The sequence below is a fragment of the Pan troglodytes genome, chromosome 10 (genome assembly GCF_028858775.2).
Source record: "Pan troglodytes isolate AG18354 chromosome 10, NHGRI_mPanTro3-v2.0_pri, whole genome shotgun sequence".
Taxonomy (NCBI): domain Eukaryota; kingdom Metazoa; phylum Chordata; class Mammalia; order Primates; family Hominidae; genus Pan; species Pan troglodytes.
The window spans coordinates 37,843,518-37,858,474 of record NC_072408.2 but is presented as its reverse complement, the minus strand read 5'-3'; the positions used below and the strand labels follow the sequence as shown (position 1 = coordinate 37,858,474).

General features: G+C 41.0%; 1 protein-coding gene across 2 annotated transcripts in view; it reads left to right on the top strand.

Moving 5' to 3' along the window:
• ATP23 (ATP23 metallopeptidase and ATP synthase assembly factor homolog) overlaps window positions 1-8,157 on the top strand; it is a 240,270-nt gene extending 232,113 nt beyond the window's left edge. Inside the window, exon 10 of one of the 2 annotated variants that reach the window (XR_010148284.1) lies at window positions 7,930-8,157. The gene's annotated coding sequence lies outside the window, so the exon portion shown is untranslated. The remainder of the gene's footprint in view (window positions 1-7,929) is intronic. The other variant, XR_010148283.1, reaches the window with a different exon arrangement.
• Window positions 8,158-14,957: the final 6,800 nt, after the last annotated feature.

Below are 14,957 nucleotides of genomic sequence, written 5' to 3'. Positions count from 1 at the left end.
TGTTCTTGTGATAGTGAGATCCGATGGTTTGTAAAGGGGGGTTCCCCTGCAAACGCTCTCTTGCCTGCTTTCACGTAGGACATGACATTGCTTCTTATTTGCCTTCCACTATGTTTGTGAGGCCTCCCCAGCCACCTGGAACTGTGAGTCCATTAAACCTCTTTCCTTCAGAAATTACCCAGTCTCTGGTATGTCTTTATTAGCAGTGAGAGAACAGACTAATACAGTCTTCTTTACTCCCCTTTCAGGGAGAGCTGTGCTTTTCAGGGAGGAAGCTGCAATGATGGTAGCAGACACCAGACACGTGGGACAAAGTATTGAGAGGCCGGGCAGTGCAGTGGCTGCAGTACCCTTGTGGCCCAGATGGCACAACTAGTCAGCTGTGGTGCTAAGATGGCAGCTTCTCACTTTTTTAATCAATAATTTTTATGAATTTACGTGATAGGTTAGAGTTCTAGAAGTATTTAGCAAGACATAAGTGTTCAATCTATTTTTCATATGAAAACTTAGCTTATTCTGTGTTGGTGGAAGCCCCGTGGTCAGTCCTTGGGAAGAGCCCTGTAGAAGTCAGGTGAGAGGCCTGAGCTCACAGCACCTGTAACCAACGGTGCAATACTAGGCCGAGGGCAGGGCTCTGCCTGTAGCCAAAATTTCCCTGTAGAAAACATTTTTCCTTGCTCAGGCCTCATTTTTTAACATTGCTGCAAGTTCAAGATGCAACCAGGATGGAAACGGGTCCTTTGGGCCTGCATCAGGAGTGAAGAGGAGTGGAGGGTGTGTATGATTACTGGTGGTGGCATCCTCACAGGATTGACTTTGTATATTGATGGAAGTCCTTCCTGACCATGTTATTATTCACTGCAACAATTTTAGTTAGTTAATTATTTATTACATTGTTCCCCCTAGTAGATGTAATGGAACAAGAATCTTTATACAAGGACTATACAAATGCTGTCCTTCTACCTTATATAATGGAAGGCACTTTTGCCAGTTCAAGATAATTGCTATCATTAAATATTGATAGAGCATAGCTGTTTTTTTTTTAATTTCTAGAAGTAGAAATAGAGGAAAGAACTCTGGGAAATATAATCAATGTGTCCTGGACTTATCATCCAACGGGCACCAGGTCTCAGGGAGGAAGAAAATTATTTGGGAGAAGAATGCTTTTCTTTTTGATTTTCAATAAGAGACCTCCCAGGTGCTATTGTCTGAGCTGTGAGAGAAAGGAGACATTTTACAAGGCAGAAGGGAAGAAAGAACAAGCACTTTTAAAGATCAAGCCAGAGTACAACTGTGTGTGTTCTTTAACCTTGGGCATGCTGCCCAGAAAAGAATGCAGAAGGAAAATATAAGTTGGCTTCTGCAATTGGAGTAAGACTAATTAGAAGAAGGAGGCAGAGGTCTTTGACATCACTATACGGAATGGAGTCTCAGGCCGAACGATTAAATCTGAAACAACAGCAGGCCTTGGACAGATGAAAGCAAATCAAATTGTGAGTGGGAGTCAACTTTGCCTCAAGCAGGCTAAAGAACAGAGAAGGCAAGTCATAGGGTCCTCTCCAGCAGGGCCCTAGCCCGCCTGGAAAAGGCAGAGTTATGCCTTCTTCCTCCTTTCCCAGAGCAATTGGAGTGGTTTTATTCTCATAAAAATAAAATAAATGTATTCATTCACTTTCTCTTTCCAAAAACGGTTTGAAGAGTTAATAGAACATTAAGGGCAAGCTTAAACGAAGGCAAATAACTCACAAAGGGACAATGCGGGGGTCTCAAGTAGGAGTTTCTGCCCTAGGACCGGTGGAGGGGATGGATTTGCCTCGTTGCTTTGGTGATAGCGTGCGATGGCGGCGGTGGGAACAGGAGCTGTTTAACACGTGATCGCTGTGTGTGTGCGTGTTTGTGTGTAGGAGCGGTTTGCCTTAACCACCTATCACTAGGCTTCACAGATTTGGAAGGGAATATGTGTTTCACTTAGGACCCAGAGAATGGGGATATATGGGGTACTTCCCTAACATTTAGACGCCCTGCTGGCTCCTAGTCTGGTCATGAATGCTTCTGCGGAGGTCTCAGGACGCTTGACGCCATCAGGTGGAACCGCGCACGCGCACTTCCTCTCTCTGCCAGTTCTCAAGTCAGCACAGCCCCGGGACCCCACGGTGTGGAAACACCACCCCACTGGTTCTCCTAGGGCAGTGTGGACATTGTTTGGCTATCTTTTTCCAGCTCTCAATTTTTTTTCTCAGGTGCATCTCGATGAGATGAGACCCAGCAAAAGAAAAGAAATCTTAACTTGGGATCGAAAAAAAGCATTTGAAATAAAATCAATCATCTTAGAATCAGGGCGTGGCAAAGGAACACTCAGGACTGTGGGTAGTGGTAGGACACACTCACATGTCTCACACAGATGTGCAAAGGAAACAGAGTTGGTTTGTTTCTTAAAACTTACGCGATCTTCCTTACCGACCGCACTCTCCTGGATGGTAGTAGTTAGGGAAAGACGCGGAAACCAACTTTAAACTTGCCAATTAACGCTATTCCAGAACCTTGGGATTTAAACAGTCGCTCTCGGATGATTTAGTTTCTTTTGGGTAAGTGTTTAGTCGTTTATATTTCCACCTCATTCCCCTCCCCCTCTAGGATGGCCCCTGGATAGATCAGGGTGTGGGGCATGTGTGACCTCACATTAGCAGGGTAGATACGGGAGTTTCCGATGCATGCGGGGCCCTTTGCATCCTCACTGGTCTTTACTGCGTGATAGCTGAACTAGTCTGTTCCCTGAGCTGCTGTTGGAGATGGGCCTATCTGGCTACTTGGAGATCAGGTACCTAGCACCGAGTTCATGCTTTTGCCTCTGGCCATGCAGTTCTTGGATGCTGTAACCGTTTTATCCTGATTGCAATCCTCCACAGGCCCTCCTGTCCTGGAACACCTGATCCAGGGCCGACAGGAGGTCCCAGATCTCTTGTGAACCTTCCTGGGCCTTGGGAAGCCAGGAGCGCTGCCAGGGCTCTTCTGTTCAGCCTCCTCTACCAGTCTGAACTTTTGTTCCCATGCTATTTGGGATGAGGCCCTGGGTATGTTTACTCTTGTGCCTTGCAGGCTCCCCAAACTATGCCGAGGGGAGCTTGCCAGTAGAAATCCCACTAACAGCTCATGTGCTCGCCCATATCTACCTGGATGCTTCTACCGTGTCTTTTCCTCCCAGGGTTTCGCTTCAGAGGCGATAAGTGAAATCATGAGTATTTTATCTGTTATTGCTTCTCTCTCCTCCCCATATTCCACTGGGGTTTGAAACACGAAGACCTTCCATTTTCTCTTCCTGTCTGGTCGGAACTTTCTTGACCCTATACTCTCCTTCTTCTTGAGGTGGCATGTACTTTCCCTCCCACCACAGCATAATGATGAAATGACTGCCAGGGAACCCTCACCATACATCAGTAATGGTTTCACAAATATTTTTCCCATTATGTGTATCAGGAGACAGTGGTGAGCCCCTTTGTCCTTAACAATTGTTATGGAAGTTTTCTTTTGTAACAGTTGTCCAGGAATGGAATAGGACTGGTGATTGCTCAAATACTATTTATGGTTTACTATTTAAACATTAAAACTATGAATGTGGAAACAGAAACCTTTGCCTCTGTAAATTGAGCATCTGCAATTTTTATGTTACAAACTACCATTAACCCTGTTTGTTTTCAGAGCTTGGGATGTTGCAAAGGTCCTGAAAAAAATTTTTGCAGTTTGGCTGGAAATGTTCATGCTTGATTTCAACACATTTACAGAGCATTCACAGGAAATAATTGCAAGTTCACACAATATGCTCTGTGGGTGTGATTCGGATCAGCTCTCAAGAGCACGGAATGAAGGCTTCCAGCCATTTAGGCAAAGAAACATTAAAATAATGATAAAAGGATCCCATTGCAATTGAAGGGAGTGAAAAAGAATTAGATAGTAAGGCACACATTTTATCTTCCTTGGGATCAAAAGCTGCTGGGCACACCAGTGGATCTGAATTCTATTATATTGAGAAGTATTCTTAGGGTTTTAAGGATTTGAGCCATGTTAGTTTTGTTTGTTGAATCCTGGTCATAGTAACATTTCACTTCATGGGGGAATAATAGGAGGTAGCAGGGAAGGCTCACAGAATGGAGCTTACTCTTTATGAGAAAAAAATGTGCTAAAGATTTGAGACTTTATTGTTACCAAATGTGGAAGAAAGTATTTTTATGAAGCCAGTCTTGTCTCCTGAGACCTCTGAGTTGCTAAACATTGATCTAAACACTGTGAGGGCTGAACAGGAAAATGCGAGATGGGACCCTTACCTTAACATTCATATGAGCTGTTTTGGGGGGTAAAACATGCTTCTGTGGAAGGACTAAATGCAAGTTAACACAAATTAAAGTGTGCCCAGCCTAAGAAACAGAAATCTGAAAACCTGAACACAGAAGACCAAAATCTTAGAGTATATAAAACAGTGATTTGCATAGCCAATGGTCAAATATAGGATATACTAAAAATGTAAATATATGCTTCAATTTATTAATAATGATAGCTTGCATCTGTGTTGCCCTTGACTGTTTTCACAGCATTTTCACATACTTATTTTCACACTTCTCACTACTGTTGACCTATTGACCCATTTTTCTGGGATGCAGATATAAGGCAATTGTTAAAGTGTCATACAATTATTACGCCATAGAATCATCACTACTATTTCCTTTTCAGTTGGTTTTTAAAACAATTTTTTCTTTTGGTAGAGACATCTCACTCTGTTACCCTGGCTGGTCTTGAACTCTTGGCCTCAAGCAATCCTTCCGCCTTGGCCTCCCAAAGTGCTGAAATTATAAGCTTGAGCTACCATGTCTGGTCTGATTTAACTTAGTAAGAATATTGCTTTTACCATAACACTGTATTCCAAAAATCCTATGTCTACTACAAAAGTTTTTAGTTTCACTGTTGAATTTTTTCATGAGATAGACAGAAATATTGGAAATACTGGAGCTATTTTTGGAATTAACTGATATTGTATTTGAAACTTCAGTGATGACAATGATATAAAACTGACAGTTTTTAACTTTTGAAGTTTTTTTCTGCTTATGGAGTCACTCCACATGGCTTTCACTTTACCTTTTGTATATGCACAGAAATATTTGGAATAAAAAGTAAGTGAAATTTATTTAGAAGAACAGTCATTTGATATAAATAAAAAGTCATGCCTCACAGAATAATACATAAACACATGTTCTGCAGCTGAAAGTGCTAAATCTTCATCTCTGGGCACAGTCATCTTAAAATAATTAACTTTTGAAGTAGATGAGGATGCTTCTCAGGTTTGTCTTCAGGTTTTCACGTGGTCAGTGATATCAGGATGGCCCTCATGGTGGATGGTAAGTAAGTCTTAACAAATGTTCTTGAGACATAGAAATTCAGTACTTAATTTTTTATTAATAGGCACTTTTAAAAAGATCATTGCAGCTGAAGAGTTTATTACAAAATAAAAAAATTACTGAACACCATATTATAAATGACAAAATCACTTTGGTAAGAGCTTTCAGACTACTTTCTATGATACATTCTATGGTGAAACTGTTCAGACTGTACTCTGATATGTAATGTAATTTCCCACATTTCCCACTCAATGGTTAGCTGGGAGCCTGGCGTCTCTATGCATTTAGGCATTTCACACAGGCTGGTCCACCTGGCTTATTCATGAAATCGCCAGCAGAGGGAGGAATGATGACTAGTCTCCTACCACCCGACACTGGAAGTTCGCGAGTGCTTGGATCTGAGTATCTTTTGTCATGTGGGCTTGTATCTGAGTATCTTTTGTCATGTGGGCAAGCATGCACCCTGCATGCTGTTCTTGAAAGTGAGCTATTAATCACGTTGCTCTGAAAAGGGCTGGGAAAAGAGAGATGGATTGTTGATCATCTTTTGGTTTTAAACCACGTGTTAAAGTTAGATCTCTGTTCACTGCCCTGTGTGCCTTACACAAAGCCAAGTAAGAATTATGGCAGAAGCTGGAAGTACAAAGTGGAAGTCTACCAGACCTATCCTGACTTATTTTAATGCAGCTTTAATAAAAATTCCTCAAATGGGACAAATGCTAAACTAGTCCTGGGTCAACAGGCATAAGCCAGTGCTGGCCCAGGGATGAGGAGAATGATATTCACTCTAGTTAAGGACAAGTAACCTCTTTTCTTTACCACATCTTATCCCTTCACATTTGAAACTTTCTTCTCTGCCCCAGATGGATCTCTTCTCTAAGTCAAGCATCCTTATTTCTTTCCTCTGTTCATCATATGAGGTGGATCCCTGCATTGTCCCCTTTCTGGGTGAAGGGTAGGACTACTCAGTGTCCAGACTTTGACTTCATGTTTGATGAACTGTTCAACTAGTTGTTTCTACCTGTGTGGATTAGCTTCTCTGGCTCTGCCCTTTGACATGACGGGCTTAAGAGGGGTTTATAGGAAAAGAAACCGAGGGACCAAATAGGCAACCATTTCGCGTTCCCAGTTCTACCTGAAGAACAAGTGTGATCCCATCCTGTTCATTTTACCTCTGTCCTGTACTGTCTTCTTCACCTGCTTCCTTCATGACATTTCAGAGCTCTCTGTGCATCTGGGTCTGTCTCACGTTATGCAAAAGCAGGTGTAGAGGCCACTGAGTCTGCTTTCTTTATCTAATCACAGTGGTCTAGCTCACCTTCATGCTTCCTTTAACCTGGGGGATAGATATGCTTACCACATCCTGTATTTTTTTTCCCCAAGACTTGACCTCCCAGGCTCAAGTGAGTTTACCGCCTCAGCTTTCCAAGCAGCTGGCACTACAGGTGTGCACCAGGATGTCTGGCTAATTTTTTGTATTTTTGTAGAGACAGAGTTTTGCCATGTTGCCCAGGCTGGTCTCAAACTCCTAGGCTCAAGCCATCCATCTGCCTCAGCCTCCCAAAGTGCTGGGACTACAGGCATGAGCCACCATGCCTGGCCCTTTGTTGTTCTTATAGAACTCATGTATTACTGTAAATGAGCACCCTTCTAATGATAAAGATATACTTTGTTCTAGAAACAGAATTAAAATAATTTCTTAGATTTCTTCTGTGGCTTATTTCCACAAAATGTGATCCATGCCCTTATGGAACTACTGGTTGCTCTTTAACTTAGATACCTGTTGTGTGAACCATCAGGCATGAGGAACACACTAGTTCTCTAATCTCCTGCTAGAGATGCTTCCCTAGATCTCCTTTCCCTACCTCATCTGTGTTCATTACATTCTCCCCACATTGCTCCAGGCAGAAGGTGAAAACATCGGGGCAGGAGATAGCAAGGAGGTGAGCGCAAGACTGGACAACTTCACAAAGTGATTAGACAGAGCAGAGGACTGTAGAAGGTGGTGAAAGTGATTCCTGTCTCACTGTTCACCCATAAAAATGGTGCAGAACTTAGATTTGTCAGTAGGATCGTAGAATGCTGCTATTACTGATCAGAATCTTTGCAATCATATGGTTCCAATCCCTTCATTTCATAAAAGAGAAATAAGAAGTTGAAGGAGGCGTCAGTCTGGGAGTAGAATATGGGTCTCTTAATTCTGTTCATCACGATATCTTCTTATTCATGGGGCAGAGGAGAAAAGACTAGGAGTATTGGAAAGAGTATTGTTTTGGGAGTCAGAAAATTTATGTTCTAGTACCAGTTCTGCCATCAAATATCTGTGTAATTTTAGGGAGTCAATTTGCCTTTCTAAACATTAGTGTTCTCATTTATAAATTGATAATATCTAAAGTCTCTTTCATTTCTAAATCTCCACTGAATTGCTGCTTTCCTTCTAGCATTCACTAAGATTTACTTTTAGCTAGATTCTATTCTAAATACATAATCATATTTAACCTTTAAGGAATTCTGAGGTATATTCTGTTATTATTCTATTTTACAGATGAGGAACCTGGAAAGCAGAGAGGTTAAGTAACTTGCTCCAAGTCATGGGACTAATAAATGGAAGACGAAACATGACTCCAAAACCCACTCAGTGGGTGAAAGATAAGTGTGTGTGTGTGTGTGTGTGCGCGCGCACGCACGCACAAATGAAGGAGCTTCTGAATCTGCAATATTCACTGACAGGGGTGTCCAGTAATAAAGAGCTGAGAAACATTGACTTGAGTCCTACAAGCCTATGTAAGATATATATTTTGAATACATTTATGGACTGCCGATGCCAATCGAAGTCTTTGTGCAAATTGTCAAAAATGAAAGCATTTTCTTATTGAGCAACCAGGCACAAGTGGCATAGCTCTTAATTCTTAGATCTCAGAACACTTACCAATCACTCTGGCTTCATAAAATGCCTTTGTTCACCTTGGCTTGCAATCACATTTCCCTGATTCCTTCTTTGAGTTAAAATATTTTTCTCTACTCTTCTGAAACAGAGGCTAAAAATAATAGACAGTATTACAACAGGCAATTCGTAATCAGAGAATTGATTTAAGACCTATTATGACAGGTAAGCAAAAGTGAAATTTTAATGAGGGTTTGGAACAACACTTTTTCCTCTTTGATTCCTCAAACGACTGATGGTTTGTCATTTTTAAAAGGGCTTATATTTTGCACTGTCATTATGCTAGGTATAATGCCATATATTCTCTCCTATGAGGTGGTTTCTCAAATAGAACATACCTGAAGTTTTCCATCTCCCAAGGAAAAATGCTCATAGCATTACTTCTTGAAGTGCATAGTTCTTATAAAACAGTAATCTTCAAAATCTTTTGCTTTATTGAGAAATAATTTACATACAGTAAAATGCACAGACCTTAAGTTCAATGACTTCTGACAAATATATGCACCCATATATCATTATTGAAATTGAGATACAAAACATTTTTATTATCCTCAAAATTTTCTGTGTGGCCTTTTTAGTCAAATTCTCTCACTAAAGACAACCACTATAGATATGGTGGTTTTTTTTTTTTTTTTTTTTTTTTTGCGTTGTCTTCAACTTCACTTAAATGAAAGAATACAATATTTACTTTTTTTACTGACTATTTTTTCCCATTCAACATACTGTTTTGAGCTTCACACAGGTAACACATCATAAGGTGGTGAGTTATCACAGTCATGGACATGGTGCCAGAGAAGCAGCAGACGGTCCACAAAAAAACCTGTGTGGGTTAGGCAAGGTCTCCTAGAGGAAGTGATGCTGAGTTGATCCCTGAAGACAGGTAGTACTTCAGGAGGTGGGCCTTTGGGAAAAATCCTTTATCTGTCTTCTGACCTACACATATATGTCAGCACTGTGGCCTAGGGCAGAAAAGGTGCCATTAAAGGTGGGTAAAATGGGAGAGAGAGCAGATAGGTTTTCCCATCATACACCTGTGCCTGATATTAGCCCAGGTGAAAACGAAGCAGGCTGTCTGAGGTGGGCAGATAATGGCAGATTGTTTTTGAAAGTAAAGATCACAAAGATGCAGAATCCACAGGGTGCCAACTTCCGGTGAGAGGAATTTCAGGGTCCTTGAGGCCTGGGAGGCCCTGACACCACTGAGTGCCATTGCTCTGCACTAGGGCTGCTCTCTGGATTCAGTGCATCTTTGAACATGGCTGCACAGGATCACTGATTATGCCGTTGAAAGGTGTGTTAAGCAATTTTCTAGTTCTCTAATTTTAGAGCAGAAGAAAATGAGTGACTCGCCCAATGCTACACCATTGAGTGGGGACTGGTGTGCATGCTTTCTTGGCTAGCAGTCTGGACTGAGAGTGACAGTGATAAAGGCAAATGACTAGCCATTTGGTCTGTGGCACTTCTGGAGAATGAAGGAGGGTGGGAAAGGGGCTGGATTTTGTCAATACTTAGGTGTTGAGGAGGGTGAATCTGGCAGGGACCACACATCAGCATCAGCAATACATTGCCATTATCTTTCATTTTCACAATTGTGCTTAGTGTGGGCAGAGATAGATCTTTGGGATCTTGACTACCCTTTTCATCTGGCTTAAAGCCTCTACCTCCAAATGGTAAACACATCTCTGGAGCCCTATATCAGCCTAGTTCCAGGCTGCTGCAGGTTTCTTCTCCTAGGTATTCCAGGGAGCTAATGCTACATTGAGGAGGCAGTGCTTCTGTGAGCCTTACACCTCCCTGGTAAGGTTTATTGTTTAGACTCTTCCTCTGAGCTGACATTCCGTGGGAGTAACTACATTGGGAAGATAGAATCCTAGCATTTTAGAGCTGGAATCCAGGCCATGTGAAGGTGATATAAATAAAAAGAGAAGAGGCTATATACATTTACAAACTAGGATACTCAAGGTACATTTGGGAAGGACCTGGTTTGCTTTTTGTTTGTTGGGCTATAAATCCCTCTTCTCCCTCCCTTCATTCTTCACCACCCCAATGAGATATATGCTTGGATGGTATTTTATAAACAACAACAACAAATGACAAGAATAGAGTTGTATAGAAAGCCAAAATATAACAGTAAAGTACAGAAGACATAAGCTTATTTCTCTTTCTGATCAAGTCTGGGTAGCTGGTTCAGAGGTATGCCACTCCACGGTGTCAGAGACCCAGGCTTCTGCTATCTTGTTGTTTGACCATGTGTGACTGCAACCTTGAGATCCAAGATGCCAGGCTTGTATTCTAAGTTGCAGGAGAAAGAGACAAAGAACAAGCAAAGGGCACCCTCAGACGCTTTCTCTTAAGGACGGTGAATGACAACTACCGCCTGACTGCTATCTGCTTTCCATGGCCATGATAGTCACCGGCCAAGACTCCACTGAAAGGGAGCCTGGGAAATGCAGCACTTATTTCAGGTAGCCCAGTGCCTAGGTAAAAATTGGGAGCCCTTACAGCAATCATCAGCCACATGTACCTGATGTCACATGATCCTCACATTAGCTCAGTCAGATGGACATTGTTGACCCCTTTTTACAAATAAGGAAAGCAAACATCAAGGAGGCCATGCAGGAGGTGCCTGAAGCTGAGCCCAGGTTTTCTGATTATTAATACTGCATCCATCCCAAATGGGATACATGGCCCCTAATGCTTAGCAGGTGCTTCACACGTAGTAACTATTCAGTAAATGATAGTTACTTTTATTTCTGTAACCATACATGGTATAAAACAGACCTCTTCTCTTGGTTTGGATTATGTTAGGCCTCTTTTTAGTTCCTGGGGTCCCAGTCTTCTGTAGTATGTAACTCTCTCATATCGCAGGGTAATTTCAGCCCTATGACAAGAGCATGTCTCTCCCAGACAGAAGAGTCTACTTAAATATTTGAATTGCTTAGATCTGCATTGCTTTCCAAAGTGAATCAAGCCAATAGTGTATGAAGGGCAACGGATATACCCAAATCTTAATAATTAGATGGGTTTTCTCATTTTGGTCTCGTTAGTCAATTCAGTGCAGTACAATTAAATCAGGAGAGAGGAGACATTCAGGCAAACCGCTTCTCTTCCAGCCTCCAGCCTCTCTCTCCTGCGCTGGAACATTGTGGGATGAGAGATTTTCTTTCTTTCTGCCTGAGGTAGCCAATGTGCAGAAGCTTAATAGAGTTGTATGAGTTTTGTTTTCATGGGACCAAAGGTTATGAGATTGTATTAGGAAAAGGATTAATACAGGTGGTGAAATTATTGAACTAATCGACTGATTAAGTCATGTAAATCTGGCCTTAGAGGTGGCTCATAGCAATTGAGTGTTATGTGAACTATACTATCTCTTTATTTTGCTTTTTAAAATAACCTTTTCCTATGCCTGAGAATGGACCATGGACACCAAATTTAATATTAATTCTCTACAATTCAAATGTATTGTCTTCTACTTGTTAATCTTATGGCCACTTAGATATTATCTGACTAAAAGAAAGGTCTTGCAGTTTGTATATATTTAAAAAGCCATTTTATATGGTTATAAGATTTTTCTCATCATAAGATTTTCTTTCCTCTTTATTGCCCCTTTATGGCTTAGCAAAGAAAATGCAAGTCTAAGAGTGTTTTGAACAAAAAAGAACATGAGTATATGAATGGAATATCTATTTATTGAATTGAATCATTCACCTCTACCTCCCAAAATACTTTGCCAAGAAGTGTGTTATTCCAAACCTCAGTTAGTAAAGCTACTTCTGAAAGCCTCAGCCATTGCTTTACACAGACAGTGGGAATATGCAGATGAGAGCGCAGTCTCTGTGAGAGCTGGTGTAGAATGGTGGTGAAGACTCTGGCCCTGGCCCCAGCCTGGCTGCATTTGAATCTCAGCTCCTCCATTTGAATCTCAGCTCCTCCACTTGCCAGCCATGTCACCTTTACTTAATTTCCCCATGTCTCAAATTACTATCTGTAAATTAGGGTTGACAATAATAATAGTTAACTTGCAGGGTTTTGAGAATTAAAAATAAACCTGTATTATATTTTACAGTGCCTGACACAAAATAAATGCAAACATCAAGAGCTGGCTATAATTATTTGGCATTCTTCTCTAAGGCATGGTTTTTACCTGATGTGAACATTAGTGAAAGACATACAGCACCCCTAAGATGGCCTGAGAGATATACAGCATCCCGCCAAATGGCCTGAAGTAGTCGCTAGTTGTGCCATTTATCTCTCAGGATGGCTCACGTGAATGGAGACTGGGGTGGTGTTGCCACCGATGAGGGCTTTGGAGTCCAACAGCTCAGGAATTGAATCTCAGCTCTGCCTCTTGTAAGCTGCGTGGCCTTGAGCAGATCACTTACCCCTTCTGAGCCATGGAAAGGATCACCTGGGGGATTGAAGAGGGATAGGATAGCACTTTGCACTTTACCTGGTCCATGGTAAAGTGCTCAATAAAAGGTATAAGAACATGAACATTCATGAAGTATAAGAACATGAACATTCATGAAGTATAAGAACATGAACATTCCAGTTCACAGCATGTGCAAAAATATCATTATAGGGCTGTGTCTATGCACATACGATTAAAAAATCTACATTTTCTTAATCACCAGTTTGATGAAATTATTTTGCTTTTCAAACAGTTGATTTGTTATCATGTTACTCAAACTAAGGTATAAATTAAGCTATATACATATTTAAATACAAAAATCACTATTGTGGATAATTTGTCCACAATTTTGTGTGTCACACTGGTAAACTGTCGTGAGGTGAAAACATAATTACATGTACAGTATTGTATACAGCTGTCTTGTAGCTGTAACAACCACTATATTTTGCATATTGTATTACATTAACAAATACTGATTGCATTTAACATGCAAAGTAGCTTGATAAACTCAGAAGGAAGCTTAAGGCAATTCTCCCAAAACTTGCCTTAAATAAATGGCTTTTTATTTTAACCCAGTTCAAACAATTACTCAATAGTGAAATAAACTCTCTCTGATAGTTTTTCACATGATGTGAAAAGGGATGGAGAAAGCAATTGAGCTCCAACAGCCTGAGAACAAAGCTCTGGCCCTCTCCTCTGCCCTTGGCTCCCCTGGGTACCCACAGGCTCTGGGGCTCCATCATTCCTGCTCCAGAAAGTACATCAGCTTCATGGAGAAACCACTTGGTCCCTCTCAGTGGCTCCCTGTGGGTTGCTGGTCATTTGGCACAGACATTAGCGGCAAGATTTTGCCAGTTCATCTAGGCTGTTCAATGAATGCTAACTACCATAAGAAGACTTTATTAGAGAGTTCCTGGTTTTTGTTTCATTGTAAGTCTTTCTACATGAAAATTATAAAAAGAAAACAGATTTAAGAGATTTATTGTAAAAAAATATTAAAAAGTGAATGTAAATAGAACCCACAATCACACCTTTAATTCAAAAATACTATATCATAGTATATATCTTATTATGAGGACTTTAAAAAAACATATGGTCTTGGAACTAAGAGAAAACCTGGAATGGTACCATACTGCTTTAAATGAAAAATGCTGGCCAGGCACAGTGGCTCATGATTGTCATCCCAATAATTTGCAGCATTTTGGGAGGCTGAGGTGGAGGATCTCTTGAACCCAGGAGTTCAAGACAAGCCTAGGCAACATAGTGAGACCCTGTCTCCACAAAAAATAAAAAAATTAGCCAGGCATGGTGGCACACGTGTCTGTGGTCTCAGCTATTCAGGAGGCTGAGGTAGGAGGATAGCTTGAGCCCAGGAGGTCAAGGCTGCAATGAACTGTGATTGCACCACTGCACTCTAGCCTGGACAGCAGAGACAGACCCTATCTCAGTTAAAAAAAAAAAAAAGCTGGAATGAGTTCTTAGGATTAACTAGTTTTCAGTTCCAGCCTTTTCTGTCCAGCCAAGTAGTCCCATGCACTACTTGGCACATATTGCATTCCCCACCTCCCTGTTTCCCAGTCAGCATTTTAAGTTTAAATCTAACTTGCTATCATAACACAATAATAGTTACCATTTATTGTTAGCTAACTATATACTAAGCACTACGTTAGGCTTTCTGACATTTCATTCTTACAACTACTCTACAAGGCAGATACCCTCATTTCACAAATTAACAAAAGATGAGGTGTAGTGAAGCGATGAACTTGTCCAAAGTCACATGTTAAGTGGCAGAGTGAGAAAATCAAACTCATGCCTGATATTTAAGGCCTTTTTCCATATGGATCCTGTTAGGAAACTCCTCACTCTGACCCTATAAGTCTATTTACTGTTCTCCAACCTCTCCATCAGGATTTTGTGTATATACTACCACTCTGTAAGATCCAGTTAAGTCCATCTTCACTCATTTACCCATTCATCCATTCATTTAACACTGCTTGCATATTGCAGGCACTGTGCTAGATGCCACTAGGAATCATTTCCCAGTCTATGCTGTTTCCTGATTGCCATATCATCTACTGTATATTTATCTTCCTCTAGATTATAAACCAATTGTTCTGAACCAGTGGTGGTGCTGTCACTTTAGAGAACAGTGGAAAATGTATGGCAATCTTTGTCATTATAATGACTGTCATGTGTATTATAATGAGGTGCCACTGGC